The sequence below is a fragment of the Amblyraja radiata genome, chromosome 21, assembly GCF_010909765.2.
Source record: "Amblyraja radiata isolate CabotCenter1 chromosome 21, sAmbRad1.1.pri, whole genome shotgun sequence".
NCBI classification, from domain to species: Eukaryota; Metazoa; Chordata; class Chondrichthyes; order Rajiformes; family Rajidae; genus Amblyraja; species Amblyraja radiata.
In genome coordinates, this window is record NC_045976.1 from 5,837,257 (window position 1) to 5,856,864 (window position 19,608).

A 19,608-nucleotide genomic window follows, 5' to 3' on the forward strand; every position below is an offset into this window, starting at 1 on the left:
TGGATTCATCGAGTCTTCTAGTGGAGAAACGGCCTCTTCGGTCCAACCTGCTCACACCGGCCAACATGCCGCATCTGCACTGGTCCCACCTGCCTGCATTTTGCCCATATCCCTCTAAATTTGTCTTATCCATGAACCTGTCTAAATGTTTCTTCAATGTTGTGATAGCAGTGACAACTACCTCTTCCGGCAACTAGTTCTATACACCCACCTCCCTTGGTGTGAAAAGGTTACACTACAAACAATTAAAAAAAAAAATTATTTTAGAAACTTGAACATTATAATATTGTAAAATCATGAACAGCACTGTAGTGCAGCAGGTAGAGAGCTACAGAAATAAACCCTTGGATTAATCAAAACCCAGACGCTGTTTCAGCTGAGATAAGGGCAGTTGTGCACTCCAAAGCAATATCTGGACATGGCTGTCTGATGGATAAGGTTTCTACACATTACGAATAATAGCATCTGTTTATGGCCACTTGTGTTTTAAGTTCACAACACTTCAGACAGATGCCACCAACTATTTCATCCCATGGTTTGTACTCGCTAGAATTTAGAAGATTGAGGGGGGATCTTATAGAAACTTACAAAATTCTTAAGGGGTTGGACAGACTAGATGCAGGAAGATTGTTCCCGATGTTGGGGAAGTCCAGAACAAGAGGTTACAGTTTAAGGATAAGGGGGAAATCTTTTAGGACCGAGATGAGGAAAACATTTTTCACACGGAGAGTGGTGAATCTCTGGAATTCTCTGCCGCAGAAGGTAGTTGAGGCCAGTTCATTGGCTATATTTAAGAGGGAGTTAGATGTGGCCCTTGTGGCTAAAGGGATCAGGGGGTATGGAGAGAAGGCAGGTACAGGATACTGAGTTGGATGATCAGCCATGATCATATTGAATGGCGGTGCAGGCTCGAAGGGCCGAATGGCCTACTCCTGCACCTATTTTCTATGTTTCTATAATGGGAAGAAGGCAGGAGAATGGGGTTGAGAGGGAAAAATAGATCAGCCTTGACTGAATGGCGGCGTAGACTTTATTGAATTGAATTGAATTTGAATCCTTTGTTTGTCATTCAGACCTTTCGGTCTGAACGAAATGTCGTTGCCTGCAGCCATACATGTAATAATAAACAACACACAATAAACCCAAATTAACATCCACCACCGTGAGTTCACCAAGCACCTCCTCACTGTGATGGAGGCAAAAGTCTTAGGATTGCTGTCTTTAGACCTTATTTCAGACTTTAGGGACAGCATGGAAACATGCACTTGCCCCCCATCGAGCCAATGCCGACCAGCGATCACCCCGTACACTAACACTATCCTACACACACTTGGGACAATTTATCAACTTACCGAAGCCAAATAACCTACAATCCTGTACACCTTTGAGGTGTGGGAGGAAACCGGATCATAGAAGATAGGAAGTGCAGCACAGGAACCCAGAGAAAACCCACGTGGCCAAAGAGAGAATGTACAAACTTTGCCCGTTGATGGGCCGAATGGCTTAATAGTTCTCCTCTAACAGCAACATAGCGGTAGAGTTGCTGCCTTACAGCGACAGAGACCCAGGTTTGATCCTGACTACGGGAACTGTCTGTACGGATTTTGTACGTTCTCCCCGTGAACGCGTGGGGTTTCTCCGGGATCTCCGGTTTCCTCCCACACTCCAAAGGTTAATTGGCTCGGTCTCAATGTAATTTGTCCCTAGTGTGTGTGTGTGTGTGTGTGTGTCGGATGGTGTGAATATACTAGGATCGGTGAGGACTCGGCGGGCCGAATGGCCTGTTTCCACGCTGTATCTCTAAACTAAATTAAATACAAAACTAATATACATGAACTTATGAGTCGATGGAGTCATAAATGGACCTGTGGTACATGGCGCTCGGTGACACTCACCTGCGGACAGCACCGGAGGGTGTAGGCATCCTGAACGCGATCACACAACCTGTGGCTCCCTGTGAAAGGTCCACAGTTACAAATCAAAGGGAATCTGTTACCTGTACGTTTTTTTTAACATAAATATTTTCTTGTTATTGGATTGGGTCCAGGGTGCAGAGCAATTGATACAGCTATAGAAAAATGTATAGAAGTGTGAAAACGCACACATCCACAATCAGTGACAGTTTCTTCCCAGCTGTTATCAGGCTACAGAACCATCCTACTACAACTAGAGAGCGGTCCTGAACTACTATCAACCTCATTGGTGACCCTCAGACTATTCTTGACCGGACTTTGCTGGCTTTACCTTGCACTAAACGGTATTCCCTTATCATGTATCCATACACTCTAAATGGCTCCATTGTAATCATGTATAGTCTTTCCACTGACTGGATAGCACGCAACAAAAGCTTTTCACTGTACTTCAGTACGTGACAATAAACTAAATTAATTACTGTCAATCAGAAGGTGACTCACCTGCTATCTCAGATGCATGAATGTCGGAGTCCAAGAGTGACCTCAATCGAGCAGCTACGTCAATCTGTCCTTGGTGTGGTCTCAGCTTGTGGACATCTGTTTAACATACAGGGCCACAGACAAGTCTTAAACTAGACCAACCTTTCTTTCCAAAGTGAATGGTAGGGCTCTGGGGAGTGTTGTAGAGCAGAGGGATCTAGGAGTGCAGGTATATTGTCCCTTGCCTGTGGTGGCACAGGTAGGTAGGGTGGTCAAAAAGGCTTTTGGCACATTGGCCTTCATCAGTCAGACTATTGAGTATACAAGTATACAAGTTGGGAGGTCATGTTGCAGTTGTATAAGACATTGGTGAGGCCGCATTTAGAGTATTGTATTCAGTTCTGGGCACCATGTTACAGGAAACATGTTGTCAAGATGGAAAGGGTGCAGAGAAGATTTATATAGTTGTTACCAGGACTCGAGGGTCTGAGCTATAGGGAGAGATGAGTAGGCTGGGTCTCTATTCCCTGGAGCGCAGAAGGATTTTGGGTGATCTTATAGAGGTGTATAAAATCATGAGAGGAATAGATCGGGTAGACACACAATATCTCTTGCCCAGAGGAGGGGAATCGAGGACCAGAGGACATAGGTTTAAGGTGAAGGGGAAAAGAGCATGAGGGGTAACTTTTTTACACAAATGATGGTGGGTGTATGGAACGAGTGCCGGAGGAGGTAGTTGATGCATTGACTATCACAACATTTAAGAAGTAATTAGACAGGTAGAACAGGTTTAGAGGTAAATGGGTCAAACTCAGGCAGGTGGGACTAGTGTAGATGGGACATGTTGGCCAGTATGGGCAAGTTGGGCTGAAGGACCTGTTTCTATGCTGTTTGACTCTATGACTCCATAGGCCTGATGTACCGTGTTGAGTCGAGTAGACCAGCAGCCTGGGGAACAGCGACGAGGCTAAGTCTGTGTCCGATTCCACAAGTGCTCTGTGAAATTCAGCAGCCTGGGGAAAACTGGTGTCGGATGCTGCCATATCTGGCTCAACCACCCCGGCCAACCGGAGAGGCGGCACGGTGGCGCAGCAGTAGAGCTGCCGCCCTAGAGCACCAGAGACCCGGTTCGATCCTGACTACAGGTGCTTGTTTGTCTGGAATTTGTATGTTCTCGCTTCTGACTGTGTGGGTTTTCTCTGGGTTCTCCTGTTTCCTCCCACATTCCAATAACGTGCAAGTTTGTAGGTTAATTGGCAAATGTGAATTGTCCCCCAAGTGTGTAGTGTGTGGGGTGATCTCTGGTCAGCGCCGAAGGGCCTGTTTCTCCAAAGTCTAAATCTCCTCTCTAGTGATCCATATCCCTCTATTCCCTGCATATACATGTGCCTAATCTAAAAGCTTCTTAAACGCCACAAGCTTATCGACCTCCACCACCACGTTCCACGTACGCACCACTCTGTGTATAAACAAATTGCCCCTTTAAAAACAAATCTCCTATAAAAACCCCCACCCCTCCTTCCTGCCCCTTTGGGCTTAATGATACATCCTATAACCTTCTCTATCCTGGAAGAAAGGTTCTGACCCTCTACCCTATAATTAGGGTATACCCTATTATACCCTAGAATTATAAAACTCTATAATTAATAAATAATCTCTTGTAATTTGCTGAGGCTTATAATTATGTTTAACACATTCAGTATAGATTCCTTGTGGTGACCACTGCCCAGTCCATCACGGGTTCTGACCTCCCCACCATCGAATGGATTTACAGGAGTCACTGCCCCAAAAAGGCAGGCAGCATCATCAGAGACCCACACCACCCTGGCCACACTCTCATTTCACTCCTGCCGTCGGGAAGAAGAGCCTGAAAACTGTAACGTCCAACAGCCATCAGACTATTAAACGCTACATCCTCCAATAAACTCTAAACTACATAGACTTGGGAGTTGTTTAAGAAGGAACTGCAGATGCCGGAAAATCGAAGGTAGACAAAAATGCTGGGGAAACTCAGTGGGTGCAACGTTTCGGGACGAAACGTTGCCTATTTCCTTCGCTCCATAGATGCTGCTGCACCCGCTGAGTTTCTCCAGCATTTTTGTCTACCATAGACTTGGGAGTATTGGTTTTATCTCTTTGCACTGATTTTGTTTGTTTGTTTGTCTTTATGTGTGTATATACATCTACAGTGGCTTGCAAAAGTATTCATACCCCTTGAACTTTTCCACATTTTGTCACGTTACAACCACAAACGTAAATGTATTTTATTGGGATTTTATGTGATGGACCAACACAAAGTGGCGCATAATTGTGAAGTGGAAGGAAAATGATACATGGTTTTCAAATTTTTTTACAAATAAAAAACTGAAAAGTGTGGCGTGCAAAAGTATTCAGCCCCCTTTACTCTGATACCCCTAAATAAAATCCAGTGCAAACAATTGCCTTCAGAAGTCACCTAATTAGTAAATAGATGCAAAACGCTAGTAAATAGAGTCCACTTGTGTGTAATCTAATCTCAGTATAAATACAGCTATTCTGTGAAGGCCTCAGAGGTTTGTTAGAGAACATTAGTGAACAAACAGCATCATGAAGCCCAAGGAACACACCACACCAGACAGGTCAGGGATAAAGTTGTGGAGAAGTTTAAAGCAGGGTTAGGTTATAAAAAAATATCCCAAGCTTTGAACATCTCACGGAGCACTGTTCAATCCATCATCCGAAAATGGAAAGAGTATGGCACAACTGCAAACCTACCAAGACATGGCCGTCCACCTAAACTGACAGGCCGGGCAAGGAGAGCATTGATCAGTGAAGCAGCCAAGAGGCCCATGGTAACTCTGGAGGAGCTGCAGAGATCCACAGCTCAGGTGGGAGAATCTGTCACAAGGACAACTATTAGTCGTGCACTCCACAAATCGGGCCTTTATGGAAGAGTGGCAAGAAGAAAGCCATTGTTGAAAAAAAGCCATAAGAAGTCCCGTTTGCAGTTTGCCACAAGCCATGTGGGGGACACAGCATACATGTGGAGGAAGGTGCTCTGGTCAGATGAGACCAAATTTGAAGTTTTTGGCCTAAATGCAAAACGCTATGTGTGGCGGAAAACACTGCACATCACCCTGAACACACCATCCCCACTGTGAAACATGGTGGTGGCAGCATCATGCTGTCGGGATGCTTTTCTTCAGCAGGGACAGGGAAGCTGGTCAGAGTTGATGGGAAGATGGATGGAGCCAAATACAGGACAATCTTGGAAGAAAACCTGTTAGAGTCTGCAAAAGACTTGAGACTGGGGTGGAGGTTCACCTTCCAGCAGGACAACGACCCTAAACATACAGCCAGAGCTACAATGGAATAGTTTAGATCAAAGCATATTCATGTGTTAGAATGGCCCAGTCAAAGTCCAGACCTAAATCCAATTGAGAATCTCTGGCAAGACTTGAAAATTGCTGTTCACAGACGCTCTCCATCCAATCTGACTGAACTTGAGCTGTTTTGCAAAGAAGATTGGGCAAAAAATTCAGTCTCTAGATGTGCAAAGCTGGTAGAGACATACCCCCAAAAGACTTGCAGCTGTAATTGCAGCGAAAGGTGGTTCTACAAAGTATTGACTCAGGGGGGCTGAATACTTTTGCACGCCACACTTTTCAGTTTTTTATTTGTAAAAAAATTTGAAAACCATGTATCATTTTCCTTCCACTTCACAATTATGCACCACTTTGTGTTGGTGTATCACATAAAATCCCAATAAAATACATTTACGTTTGTGGTTGTAACGTGACAAAATGTGGAAAAGTTCAAGGGGTATGAATACTTTTGCACGCCACTGTATATATACACACACAAGTCGTAATGCAGCTTTATAAGACATTGCTTTGGATACATTTGGAGCATAGCGTGCAGTTCTTGGTCGCCCCAGTACAGGAAGAATGTGAAAACTGTGGCGAGGGTACAGAATGATGCCTGGATTAGACTGTTTCTGCTCGAGGGAGAGGTTGGACAGACTTGGATTGTTTTCTCTGCAATACTGGAGGTCGAGGGAAGAGCTGATAGAAGTGTACAGAATTATGAGAAGCATTGAGAGGGTAGACAGTCGGAACCATTTTCTCAGAGAGAGCATAGCTTTAAGATAGATGGGCAACGTTTAAAGGAGATGAAGATGATTTGGAGTATTGCTTGCAGTTCTGGTGGCCCCATTACAGGAAAGATGTGGAGGCTTTGGAGAGGGTGCAGAGGAGGTTTACCAAAATGATGCCTGGATTAGAGGGTTTTAGCTACAGGGGGAGGTTGGATAGACGAATTGCTTTTTCTGGGACATCATGGAACGACTTGGAAATGTCTAACACTAGAGGGCGTAGCTATAAGGTGAGAGGGGAAATATTTAATGGAGATGTGTGGGGGCAAGTTTTTTACAGGGAGCGGTGCAGGCCTGGCATGTGTTGCTAAGGCTGGTGGTGAAGGTTGGTACCACAGTGGTGTTTAAGAGGCTTTTAGATAGGCATATGGAAGTACAGGGAATAGAGGGAAGTGGATCATGTGTAGGCAGATGCGATCAGTTTAACTTGACATCATGTTCAGCACCAACAATTTGGGCCGAAGGGCCCGTTCCTGAGCTGTACTGTTCTATGTCCTATAGGATTGTCAGGGCAAGATTTTTACACAGATGGCTGGAATGTACTGCTGGAAGTTGTGGAGGAGGCAGATACAATCGTGGCATTTAAGAGTTCAGTACGGAAGCGGCCGTTCCAGGGTTCCCAGGCCGCTGCGAGGATTCTCCCGACGCCGGAGCAACATCACCCAGCGAGAACGGCCAGGAACATCGGGCCTCCGTAGAGGCAACTGTGGAGGCCTCAATGGGCCCGACTATGGGTGAACTGGGGTTGGGGACTGGACATTATGCCTTCCCTCATGGTGGGAGCCATTGTGGGGGGATGTTCTTTATGTTTAAAACTCTTATTAATGTTATGTCTGTATTCCTTCTTTATGTGCTGCATTGGCAAGAAGCATTTCACTACACCTAGGTGTATGTGACTAATAAATAACCTTTGAACCTTTGAACCTTTTTTGATAGGGTCAGAATGAGGCATTTCGACCCATCAAGTCCACTCTGCCATTCAATCATGGCTGATCTATCTTTCCACATTCTCCTGCCTTCTCCCCATATCCCCCGACACCAGTACTAATCAAGAAACTATCTATCTCTGCCTTAAGGGCCTGTCCCACTTGGCGGTCATTTGCGTGTAAATTACGCGACATAATTTACGCGTCACGACGCAGGGCGCGCGATGTGACACACACGTGATGAGCGCATGGTGCGCATTACGGCCGCATGGTGCCCGAAGACATAGGCAGTGACGCGCGGCTGCGTGCGGCGTCGCAGGTTTTAGTGACGTACAAAATCTTGGCGCGCCGTCTGCGTGACGTGCAAATGACGGCCAAGTGGGACAAGCCCTTTAAAAAATATCCATTAACTTGGCCTCCGCATCCTTCTGTGTGACAGAAGAGACCTGGATAGGCGCATGGATGGATGTGCAGGGAATGGAGGCTTATGGATTTGTGCAGGCAGATAGGAGTTGTTCTTGGCATCATGTTCTGCACAGACATGTTGGGCTGTAGGGCATGTTCCTGTGCTGTAGAGTTCTATGTTCTTTATATGTTCTATGTTGATCGTATTGCTCTCTGTTGCCCCATCAAAAGTAAAACCAGAAGGTGAAACAAAAAACCCATGTAGGTCACGGGGAGAATGATAAACACCGTACAGACAGCACCCGTAGTCAGGATTGAACCCGAGACTCTGGCGTTGTATGACGGCAAATCTACCGCCGCACCACTTTCACTCGCAATGTTTCAAGATCATACAGCATTTAATGCCTGTCAGTGCATTGAGGGCCATTTCATATTTCATGCCTTTTCGGTAATTAGAGCCGTTAACTCTCCTCGTTAGGGTTGGGGCCTACGCGATTGAGTCTACGTGTAAAGAAGGCGTTACAGAGGGTGGACGGTCAGTGGGAGAAGGAGCCTCGGGTTCTGCAGGACAGTCTGTGTGGGCTCCGCGCTGGTCACTCACCGCTGTCGAAGGCTCTGGTGGTGCCTTTGAGAACCTCCAGCGTGAGTGCGGCGATGATGTCCGCCTGGCGGGCGATGGCCACGGCTCGCTCCACTGCCTCAGCGCCCAGCGACGTGATCATCTGTGTCCCGTTGATCAGCGACAGCCCCTGGGCACCGAAGAGTTTGATGTAAAATCATAACAACATGCATTGGACATGCAGGTGGGAGGGGGAGGGGGGGGGGAGAACAAAGGAGGGCATATTGTAACTTTGTCCGTGTCCTTTATGTAGCGACTATTTGCATACCTTAGATACTCAAACAAAGAATTTCACTGTGACTTGTCACATATGACAATAAAGTAAAAGGTGGACAAAAGTGCTGGAGAAACTCTGCGGGTGCAGCAGCATCTATGGAGCGAAAGAAATAGACAACGTTTCGGGAGGGCAGGGAGGTCAGGGAGCAGGAGTTGATGAAGTCAGTGATGGTGCTAGAGATAGTGGCCTGGTGCTGGTCTGTGGGGTCATGGTCCAGGGGTAAGTAGGAGGAGGTGTCCGAGTCCGAGTCCATAGATGCTGCTGCACCCGCTGAGTTTCTCCAGCATTTCTGTCTACCTTTTCTGGATCTTTATTCTTTCAATTTGCTTCAATCATTAAACAATGTTGTAAAATACAAGATGTAAATAATGGTTTAGTTGAGTTTAGTTTCTTTTTGATGCGAGATACAGCTTGGAAACAGGCCCTTCGACTGCAGAGTCCACATTAACCATCGATCGCCCATCCACGTTAGTTCTAAGTAATCCAACTTTTAGTTTAGAGATACAGCTTGAGAACAGGCTGTTCCTCCTACAGGTAGACACAAAATGCAGGAGTAACTCAGTGGGACAGGCAGCATTTCTGGAGGGAAGGAATGGGTGACATTTCAGGTCGAGACTTACGAAGGGACTCGACCCGAAACGTCACCCATTCCTTCTCTGCAGAGATTACTCCAGCATTTTGTGTATACCTTCGATTTAAACCAGCATCTGCAGTTCGTTCCTGCACCTTTGTCCCACAGTCCATGCTGACCATTGATCACCCGTTCACACAGTTTCGTTGCTATCCCACTTTCTCATTCACTACCTAGACGCTAAGGACAATTTACAGAGGCCAATTAAGCTACAAACCTGCACATCTTTGGGATGTTGCAGGAAACCAGAGCACCCAGAGGAAACCCACGCAGTCACAGGGAGAAGGTGCAAATTCCACGCTGACCTCCACTGAGGTCAGTTCCGAACCTAGGTCCCATGAGCTGTGAGGCAGCAGCTCGAACAAGCTGAGCCACTGTGCCACCCTTTACATAGATGTCTCTCAAGTTATATCCGTGAGTAAACAGCATTTCAAAGAAAAGTCACTGAAAATATAGATTTTTTTATAGATATAGTAACCAATTGTAATACTTTGTACTGGCAATGTTTAAATAACATGTGTGTTGATTAGTTCATAAAATCAAAGGTTCATATGCTATAGGAGCAGAATTAGGACATTCGACCCATCAAAATAGGGAGAGTACAGAGGAGATTTACCAGAATGTTGCCTGGGTTTCAGCAACTAAGTTACAGAGAAAGGTTGAACAAGCTAGGTCTTTATTCTTTGGAGCGCAGAAGGTTAAGGGGGGACTTGATAGAGGTCTTTAAAATGATGAGAGGGATAGACAGAATTGACGTGGATAAGCTTTTTCCATTGAGAGTAGGGAAGATTCAAACAAGAGGACATGATTTGAGAATTAAGGGACAGAAGTTTAGGGGTAACATGAGGGGGAATTTCTTTACTCAGAGAGTGGTAGCTGTGTGGAATGAACTTCCAGTGAAAGTGGTGGAGGCAGGTTCGATTTTATAATTTAAAAATAAATTGGATAGGTATATGGACGGGAAAGGAATGGAGGGTTATGGTCTGAGTGCAGGTAGATGGGACGAGGGGAGAATAAGTATTCGGCACGGACTAGAAGGGCCAAGATGTCCTGTTTCCATGCTGTAATTGTTATATGGTTATAGAAACATAGAAACATAGAAATTAGGTGCAGGAGTAGGCCATTCGGCCCTTCGAGCCTGCACCGCCATTCAATATGATCATGGCTGATATACCTTTCCCCTTCAACCCCAGTCTCCTGCCTTCTCCCCATAACCCCTGACACCCATACTTAATCAAGAATCTATCAATCTCCATCTGAAAAATATCTATTGACAGCCTCCACAACCTTCTGTGACGGTTATTACACAAATTATCATTAGAAGCCTGCTTTATTACCTCTTTAGGTTTCAGTGAAATCGGATGGAGTCCATGAGCTTGTAAAACCTGATGGTACAAGATAGAATCATTTTAACGGCAGTCTGTTCCATTATCCACATGTACTGAATCACAGTCTTGGAGGGTAAACTAAATGTATATAATCAAACTTCAAACCTCAGAGATTACTGAATCTCATGGTATCACCTAATATCACCGGATCACAAAACAACAAGGTATCACCAAAGGTACACAAAAATGCTGGAGAAACTCAGTAGGTGCAGCAGCATCTATGGAGCGAAGGAGATAGGCAATGTTTTGGAACCCAAGGATTTCGGCCCGAAACGTTGCCTATCTCCTTCGCTCCATAGATGCTGCTGCACCCGCTGAGTTACATAGAAACATAGAAACATAGAAATTAGGTGCAGGAGTAGGCCATTCGGCCCTTCGAGCCTGCACCGCCATTCAATATGATCATGGCTGATCATCCAACTCAGTATCCCGTACCTGCCTTCTCTCCATACCCTCTGATCCCCTTAGCCACAAGGGCCACATCTAACTCCCTCTTAAATATAGCCAATGAACTGGCCCCGACTACCCTCTGTGGCATGGAGTTCCAGAGATTCACCACAGAGTTTCTCCAGCATTTTTGTCTACCTTCGATTTTCCAGCATCTGCAGTTCCTTCTTAAACACAAGGTATCACCAAATCTCATTGGATTCTCTGAGCATCATTTTTTTTCAAAAATAAACTTAATTTAGGATTTAAAAAAATGTATATATAAAGCAATAACAGTGCAAAAAAACTCTTCATACATTCATAATGTCGATATATTCAATAGTATCATACTCAGCCGTATTTGCATCTATTTTAGAGATACAGCGCAGAATCGTACACGAGCACTATTCTACACACGAGGGACAATTTACAATTTTACTGAAGCCAATTAGCCTGTAAACCTGTACGTCTTTGGAGTGTGGGAGGAAACCGGAGCACCCGGAAACAAAACCCACGCAGGTCACGGGGAGAATGCAAAAACTCAGACAGCACCCATAGTCAGGATTGAACCTGGGTCTATGGTGCTGTGAGGCAGCATCTCTACCGCTGCGCCACCGTGCCATCCACATATCAGGGTTGTATCGTTGAACCATTGCGCAGATACTCGGAGTTATAGAACACTGCGTGTGGTCCAACACTGTACATTTGGCTTATGGTTTAAAATCTAGTTGCTAATCAAAGTGTACCCACAATACAGTAACTAGACGTCATAGAAAACCAAGAGAACTTACATCCTTAGCGTCAGCCCAGCCGCTTTTTGGCGACCACATTTTCCCTTCACTCATCAGTCCGAGGGCAAGGTGAGCCAGAGGAGCGAGATCTCCACTGGCCCCAACAGTTCCCTTCTCTGGCACGAAGGACAGGCAGGAAGCTGCAGAAAGCACAATAAAAGAGAGTAAAGGGCCTGTCCCACTTGGGCGTCATTTACGTTTCACGCAGGTGGCGCGCAAAGGTTTTGTGAATTCCAAAATCCTGGGGCGCCGCTCGCGACCGCACGTCACTGCCGACGTCACCGCGCACCATGCGAGCGTAATGCGCACCATGCGCGCATCACATGCGTGTCACGACGCCCGCGTTGTGCATCGTGTCGCGTAAATGACGCGCAAATGACACGCAAGTGGGACAGGCCCTTAAGATTACAGCCCAGCAAAACATAATCTACTCTGTTATATAAATATGAAGACAATGGGGCGGAATAGTGGCATTGTGATAGAGATGCTGCATTACAGCGCCAGAGACCCGGGTTCGATCCTGACTACGGCGTTTGTACATTCTCCCCGTGACCTGCATGCATTTTCTCCGCGTGGTCTGGTTTCCTTCCACACTCCAAAGACGTACAGGTTTGTAGGTTAATTGGCTTCTCTAACTAGCCCCTAGCGTATAGGATTGTGTTAGTGTACGGGGATCGCTGGTCGGCATGGCCTTGGTGTGCTGAAGGGCCTGTCTCCATGCTGTATCTCTAAAGTCTAAAGTAAAGTCTAAAGGATTTGTACGTTCTCTGGTTTCCTCCCACACTCCAAAGACGTACAGGTTTGTAGTTTAATTGGCTTCTGTAACTTGTCCCTAGTGTGTGTAGGGTAGTGCTAGTGTATGGGGTATTGGGAGGTCGCGGAAGGGCCTGTTGCTGTGCTGTATCTCTAGAGTCTAAAGCAAAGTTTCAAAGCAAAGTATAAAAGGCAACGTTACCATTGAAGGCCTGGATCATTTGGTTGAGGGTCTCCAAGGAGATTCCACTGTAACCCTTGGCGAGGACATTGATCCTGAGAGCCAGCAGCATCCGGCACCTCTCTGGAGAGAGGGGTTTGCCCACACCTGCAGAAGAAGCACTCGGCCACTTATCTACTGTTTCCCAGAGATGCCGGGGTTTACAGGAACAGGGTGGGTGTTGGGGGCTACAGAGGCAAGGAACCGGGCGTGCGGAGGAGTGGGTTTAATTTAGTTTGGTTTGTTCTCACATGTACCTAGGCACGGTGAAAGGCTTTTGTGGCGTGCTAACCAGTCAGTGGAAAGACAAAACATGATTACAGTAGATCCATTTACAGTGTCTGTAGGAGCAGAGATTTAAGAATGTGTGGAGCGATTGTAATACGCGATTGTACATCTGCTTCTGTGAATTCACGCAGATAGTCGCCTGTGTTGGGCACCATCTTGGAAGCATGTTTGCGATTCGGAGGGGAGAGGGGCGGAGGATTCAAAGAGGACAGGGGTAAGGGTTATGGAAGAAGGGACAGGGTTGTCCCTGTTGGAGGAGTTCATCGGGGAGGGGGGGTCGGTGTTTTGGCCGCAAGGAGGTGGAGAGGAAGGATAGGGGAGTCCGGAGCGAAGGGCAAGGTTATGCAAGGTAGGGAGAGAGAGTTCAGAGGGGAGAGGTCGAGGTTCAAAGGGGAGGGGCCCATGGTTCAGAGGGGTGGGGGGGGGGGGAGCAGGAGATAGGCTCGGAGCTCAGAAGGGAGAGGCTGGGGATTCATGCCCAAAGAGGTGCATCTGGGCATTTGGGGAGGGGACCCTGGGTTCTGGAGAAGGACCAGGAGTGTTTGATGGGTTGGGGCCGGGGCATCAGAGGGAGGGTTCGTGGTCACAGATGGGTGGTCTGGTGGTTTGGAGGAGGGGGGACAGGAGGAGAGTGGTTGGGGGTTTGGAGGAGTGGGGACAGGAGGAGAGAGGCTGGCGGCTTCAGATGGGAGAGGTGGGGGTTTCGTGAGGGAGGATCTGGGAGGTGGGGCATTTGAAGGGAAGAGGCCAGGGGTTTGGTGGGGAAGGGCCAGGTTTCTCGGTGAGTGAGTGAGGGGTTCAGAGGGGAGACACCGGAGAAAGGATATGTTCAGAGGGGACGTAAATGATAGGAGAAAAATTAGGCCATTCGGCCCATCATAGAAACATAGAAACATAGAAAGTAGGTGCGAGAGTAGACCACCAGGTCCGTCGAGCCCGCACCGCCATTCGCTCATGGCTGAACACTAAACAGACACACTTACCCACAAACAGTAGACACAAGACACAGAACACAAGACACTACCCTCCCCTTTATACCGCTATCACCCCTCTCCACCCCAAGAACCTCGTGATCTCCTGGGGGAGGCAAAAAACCGGATAAAAACCCAGGTCCAATTCGGGGAAAAAATCCGGGAAATTCCTCTCCGACCCCAATCCAGGCGATCGACACTTGTCCAGGAGATCACTCAGGTCTTACTATACTAACCATACCTAGGTCCATATCCCTGCCCTCTCCCCGTAGCCCCTTATCCCCTTGGCAGCTAAAAAACCATCTATTTTAGTCTTAAATATATTTAACGTTTCTGCTTCCACTGCTCCCTGGGGCAGTGAATTCCATAAATTAACCACCCTCTGGGTGAAGAAGTTCTTCCTCATCTCAGTTTTAAAAGAGCCCCCCCTTATTCTGCAACTATGTCCCCTAGTTCTAGTTTCCCCGATCATTGGGAACATCCTCGGTGCATCCACCCGGTCAAGGCCCCTCACGATCTTATATGTTTCAATGAGATCGCCTCTCATTCTTCTAAACTCCAAAGAATAGAGTTCCAGCCTACTTAACCTTTCCTCATATGTCAATCCCCTCATTGCAGGAATTAATCTTGTAAACCTTCGCTGCACTGCCTCCAGGGCTAGTACATCCTTTCTTAAGTATGGACCCCAGAACTGTACACAGTATTCCAAATGTGGTCTCACTAATACTGTGTACAGCTGCAGCAAGACCTCCGTGTTTTTATACTCAATCCCCCTAGCAATAAAGGCCAAAACTCCATTGGCCTTCCTGATTGCTTGCTGCACCTGCATACTAACTTTTAGTGATTCATGTACTAATACCCCTAGATCCCTTTGCGTTGCATTACAACGCAGCTCCTCCTCATTTAGAAAATAACTTGCCCTATCATTTTTTTTCCCAAAGTGAATGACTTCACATTTATTAGTATTAAATTTCATCTGCCAAGTTGTTGTCCACTCACCTAGCTTATCTATATCCTTTTGCAGACTCTTCCTATCCTCCTCATCCCCTACTTTTCCTCCCATTTTTGTATCGTCCGCAAATTTTGATATATTACACTTGGTTCCCTCCTCCAAATCATTTATATAAATTGTGAACAACTGGGGTCCCAGCACCGACCCTTGCGGAACCCCGCTAGTTACCGGTTGCCATCCCGAGTATGAACCATTTATCCCCACTCTCTGCTTCCTATTTGTTAGCCAATCCTCTACCCATGCTAATATATTACCCCCAATCCCATAATTTTTTATTTTTAGCAATAGTCTCTTATGTGGCACCTTGTCAAAAGCCTTTTGGAAGTCCAAGTATACCACATCCACCGGTTCCCCTTTATCCACCCGGGTTGTTACTTCCTCAAAGAATTCGAGCAGATTCGTTAAACAGGACTTCCCCTTCACAAAACCATGCTGGTTCTGTCCGATGAAGTCATGTTTATCCAAGTGCCCCGTTAGTGTTTCTTTAATAATTGTCTCTAACATTTTACCCACCACCGATGTTAGACTAACCGGTCTATAGTTACCCGCCTTCTGTTTACTTCCTTTTTTAAATATAGGTGTTACATTGGCCATTTTCCAATCCACTGGGACCGTTCCTGCCTCCAGGGAGTTTTGGAAAATTATCACCAATTCATCCACAATCCCCACCGCTATCTCCCTCAAGACCCTAGGATGTAATCCATCAGGCCCAGGGGATTTATCCTCCTTCAGTCTCATTAATTTCCCTAATACCACCTCCTTGGTGATCTTAATAGTATTTAGCTCCTCCATTCCTACCGCCCCCTGTTTATCCAGCGTTGGAATATTTGTTGTGTCTTCTATGGTGAAGACTGATACAAAATACTCGTTTAATGCCTTTGCCATTTCCATGTTCCCCACCAACAACTCTCCAGTCTCACCCTCCAATGGACCAACGTTCACCTTAGCCACCCTTTTTCTTTTTATATAGCTATAAAAACTCTTACTATTAGTTTTTATGTTGTTCGCTAAATTCCTTTCATAGTCTATTTTCCCCGTCTTAATTAATCTCTTAGTTATTTTTTGCTGACTTTTAAATGCTTCCCAATCCTCTACCCTCCCACTATCTCTGGCTACCTTATATGCCCTTGCCTTCAGCCGAATACTATCCTTTATAGTTTTACTGAGCCATGGCTGACTGTTCTTACCCTTACCCCTTTTTTTCTTCATAGGAATAAATTTTCTTGAAGGTTATACAGTAGACCCTTAAACGTACACCACTGCTCATGTACCGTCTTATTCTTGAGTCTGCTATCCCAGTCAACTTTGATCAGCTCAGTCCTCATACCTTCATAATCCCCCATATTTAGACTAAGCACCCTAGCCTGAGTTTCAACCTGCTCCCCTTCTATTTGAATATGGAATTCGACCATATTGTGGTCACTTGTTCCCAACGAGTCCCTAACTATGACATTTTTAATTAATCCTGCTTCATTACACAGGACCATATCCAAGATTGCCTCCCCCCTTGTCGGTTCTGTGACATACTGTTCTAGGAACCCGTCTCTAATACATTCTATAAACTCTTCCTCTAGTCTACCCTGCCCAGTTTGGTTTGCCCAATTAATATGAAAATTGAAGTCCCCCATGATTACAGCAGTTCCCTTTTTACATGCGTCAACTATTTGCAGATTTATGTTCTGACTAACAGCGTCACAGCTAATTGGAGGTCTATAAATTACACCCACTAGTGTTTTTTTCCCCTTGTTATTCTCTATCTGTACCCAAGCTGTTTCACTATCCTGATCCTTCAACGCAATATCCTTCCTCTCTATTGCCGTTATTCCCTCCCTTATTAAAAGGGCAACCCCTCCTCCCTTTCTTTCCTGTCTATCTTTCCTAATTGTCGAGTACCCCTCTATATTTAACTCCCAGTCCTGATCCCCTTGCAGCCATGTCTCCGTAATGGCCACGATATCATAACTATATATACTTAATTGCACCGTGAATTCATTTATCTTATTTCGAATACTCCGTGCATTTAGATAAAGCACTTTCAGATGATTTTTACTACCCTTCCTTTCCATTTTTGCCCCTTTTACATCTAGAGCTTTATCTTCACACATTCTGTCTCCTGTCACATTTTGACTTTCCGCTTCCCCACTGATACCCTGCTCTATTTCCTCTACCCCTGCCGTTATTACCCCCCTTGATACCTCCCCCCCGCTACTTAGTTTAAAGACCTCTCTACTGCCCTAGTTATATGATTTGCCAGGACCCCAGTCCCAGCACCGTTCAGGTGAAGTCCGTCCTTACAGAACAGATCCCCCCTGTCCCAGTACTGGTGCCAGTGGCCCAAGAAACCAAACCCATTTTTCCCACACCAGTCTTTGAGCCACGCATTCAGCTTTTTAATTTTACGTACCCTCGCCGATTTGGCCCGTGGCTCAGGTAGCAATCCGGAGATCAGTACCCTCGAGGTTCAGCTTTTTAATTTATTCCCTAACTGCTCAAACTCCTTCAGCAGATCCTCCTTCCTCGTCCTTCCTATGTCATTGGTCCCCACATGGACCACGACCACTGGATCCTCCCCCTCCCTCTGCAAATTTCTCTCCAGCATCGCAGAGATATCCTTAACCTTAGCACCGGGTAGGCAACACAGCCTTCGGGACATGTTCTGCTGGCCGCAGAGAACCTTATCTACCCCCCGAATAATACTATCCCCTATCACTACGGCATTTCTTCTAACTCCCCCCTCTTGAATGGCCCCCTGATCCATGGTGCTGCAGCCAGGTTGCTCATCCCTCCCACAGCCCCTGATCCCGTCCTTACATTGAGTAAGAGCCTCGGTCATGCTCGTCAGGGACAAGGGCTGTGGCTCCTGCCGCATCTCCTCCTGGTTCCCCCTACCTGCCTCGCTTATGGCCACACCTTCCTTTCCTTGCTCACTGCCTACTGAATTAGTTAAACTGGTCGGTGTGACCATCCCCTGGCACAAAACATCCAGGTAATACTCCCCTTCCCTGATGTACCGCAGCGTATGAAGTTGGGTCTCCAGCTCATCAATGCGGAGCTCGAGTTCCTCTAGCCTCAAACACTTACTGCAGCTGTAGGGATCTTCTACATCAATGGTGTCGACAAATTCCCACATCTCATAGTATTGGCACATCTCCTGGCCGCCCATCTTATATAAGTAATTAACTGGTCCTATTTAAGAATCCCCTACCCGGATTACTGTATTGATACACCCCTTATTTATATAATCCTACCTCCTATAAATGGGAAAGTACTCACCCCAGCCGTAAATTACCTACTGGTTTGGCTGTCTAGTGGTAATTCCGTCCGCTCTTCCTGTCTGGTCCACTGCTCCCTTGCAGTGCGTGGCAAACCTCTTTGCCTCTGTTAGCCTCTCGAGCCGCGGCTCCGTCCGTCCTCCCTCGGCGACAGCACCTGTGGCACCATCAAGTCTGCTCCGCCATTCAATCATGGCTGATCTAACTCTCCCTCCTCACCCCGTTCTCCCCGTAACCCCTTACACCCGCACTAATCAAGAATCCATATCTCTGCCCTAAAAATATCCATTGACTTGGCCTCCACTGCCTTCTGTGGGAAAGAATTCCAGATTAATCTCCATCTGACTAAAGAAATTCCTCCTCATCTCCTTCCTTAAATTCTGAGGCTATGACCTCTAGTACTAGACTTTCTCACTAGTGGAAACATCCTCTCCACATCCACTCTATCCAATATGATAACCACTCAATGGTTATGTAGCGGTGGGCCGTGTGGCATTGGAGGAGAAAGCCTGTGGATACAGAGGGGTGGAACAGGTGGTTTTGGAGAAGAAGGCCCGGGTTTTAGAGGGTTGAGGTTGGCTTTTGCGGAGGGGGTAAATTGAAAGCTAATCCTTAGAAATAATATATAATCAGTGAGCAAATCTGAAAGGAGGCCCAGGGAGATGGGAGGAGTTGCTCTATTGCAAAGTAAACTTTGGGATAGAGTACACAGCAATTTGAGGCAGGATGTATGATCAGGCATTCCAGCAGAGATTTTTCTCATGTCAGAACTACTGTGTTCAGGGAGGTGTACAGAGATAGAATGCGTTCTTTCGGTTAAGGGCCTGTCCCACTGTAGGAGCCAATTCAAGAGTTCTCCCAAGTTTCCCTTGATTCAAACTCGGAGAATTACGGTAATAGCCGCTCGTAGGTACTCGGGGCTCTCGTGGACATTTTTCAACATGTTGAAAAATCTTCTTGAGTCTTCACGAGCTTACCGCGTTTCCCGAGTACCTGCCGTTAGCGTTACGAGCCACTAAGAGGCGTCCCGAGCTCCGACGTACCCGCTATGTACATTCTACGTGCTTACCATGAGTTTGATTTTTTCTAAAACTCGGGAGAGCT

At 46.4% G+C, this 19,608-nt stretch overlaps 1 pseudogene; it reads right to left on the reverse strand.

The window, feature by feature from the left end:
- Positions 1-1,853: 1,853 nt before the first annotated feature.
- The window catches only part of LOC116984960, a 35,208-nt pseudogene continuing 17,453 nt past the window's right edge, over positions 1,854-19,608 (reverse strand).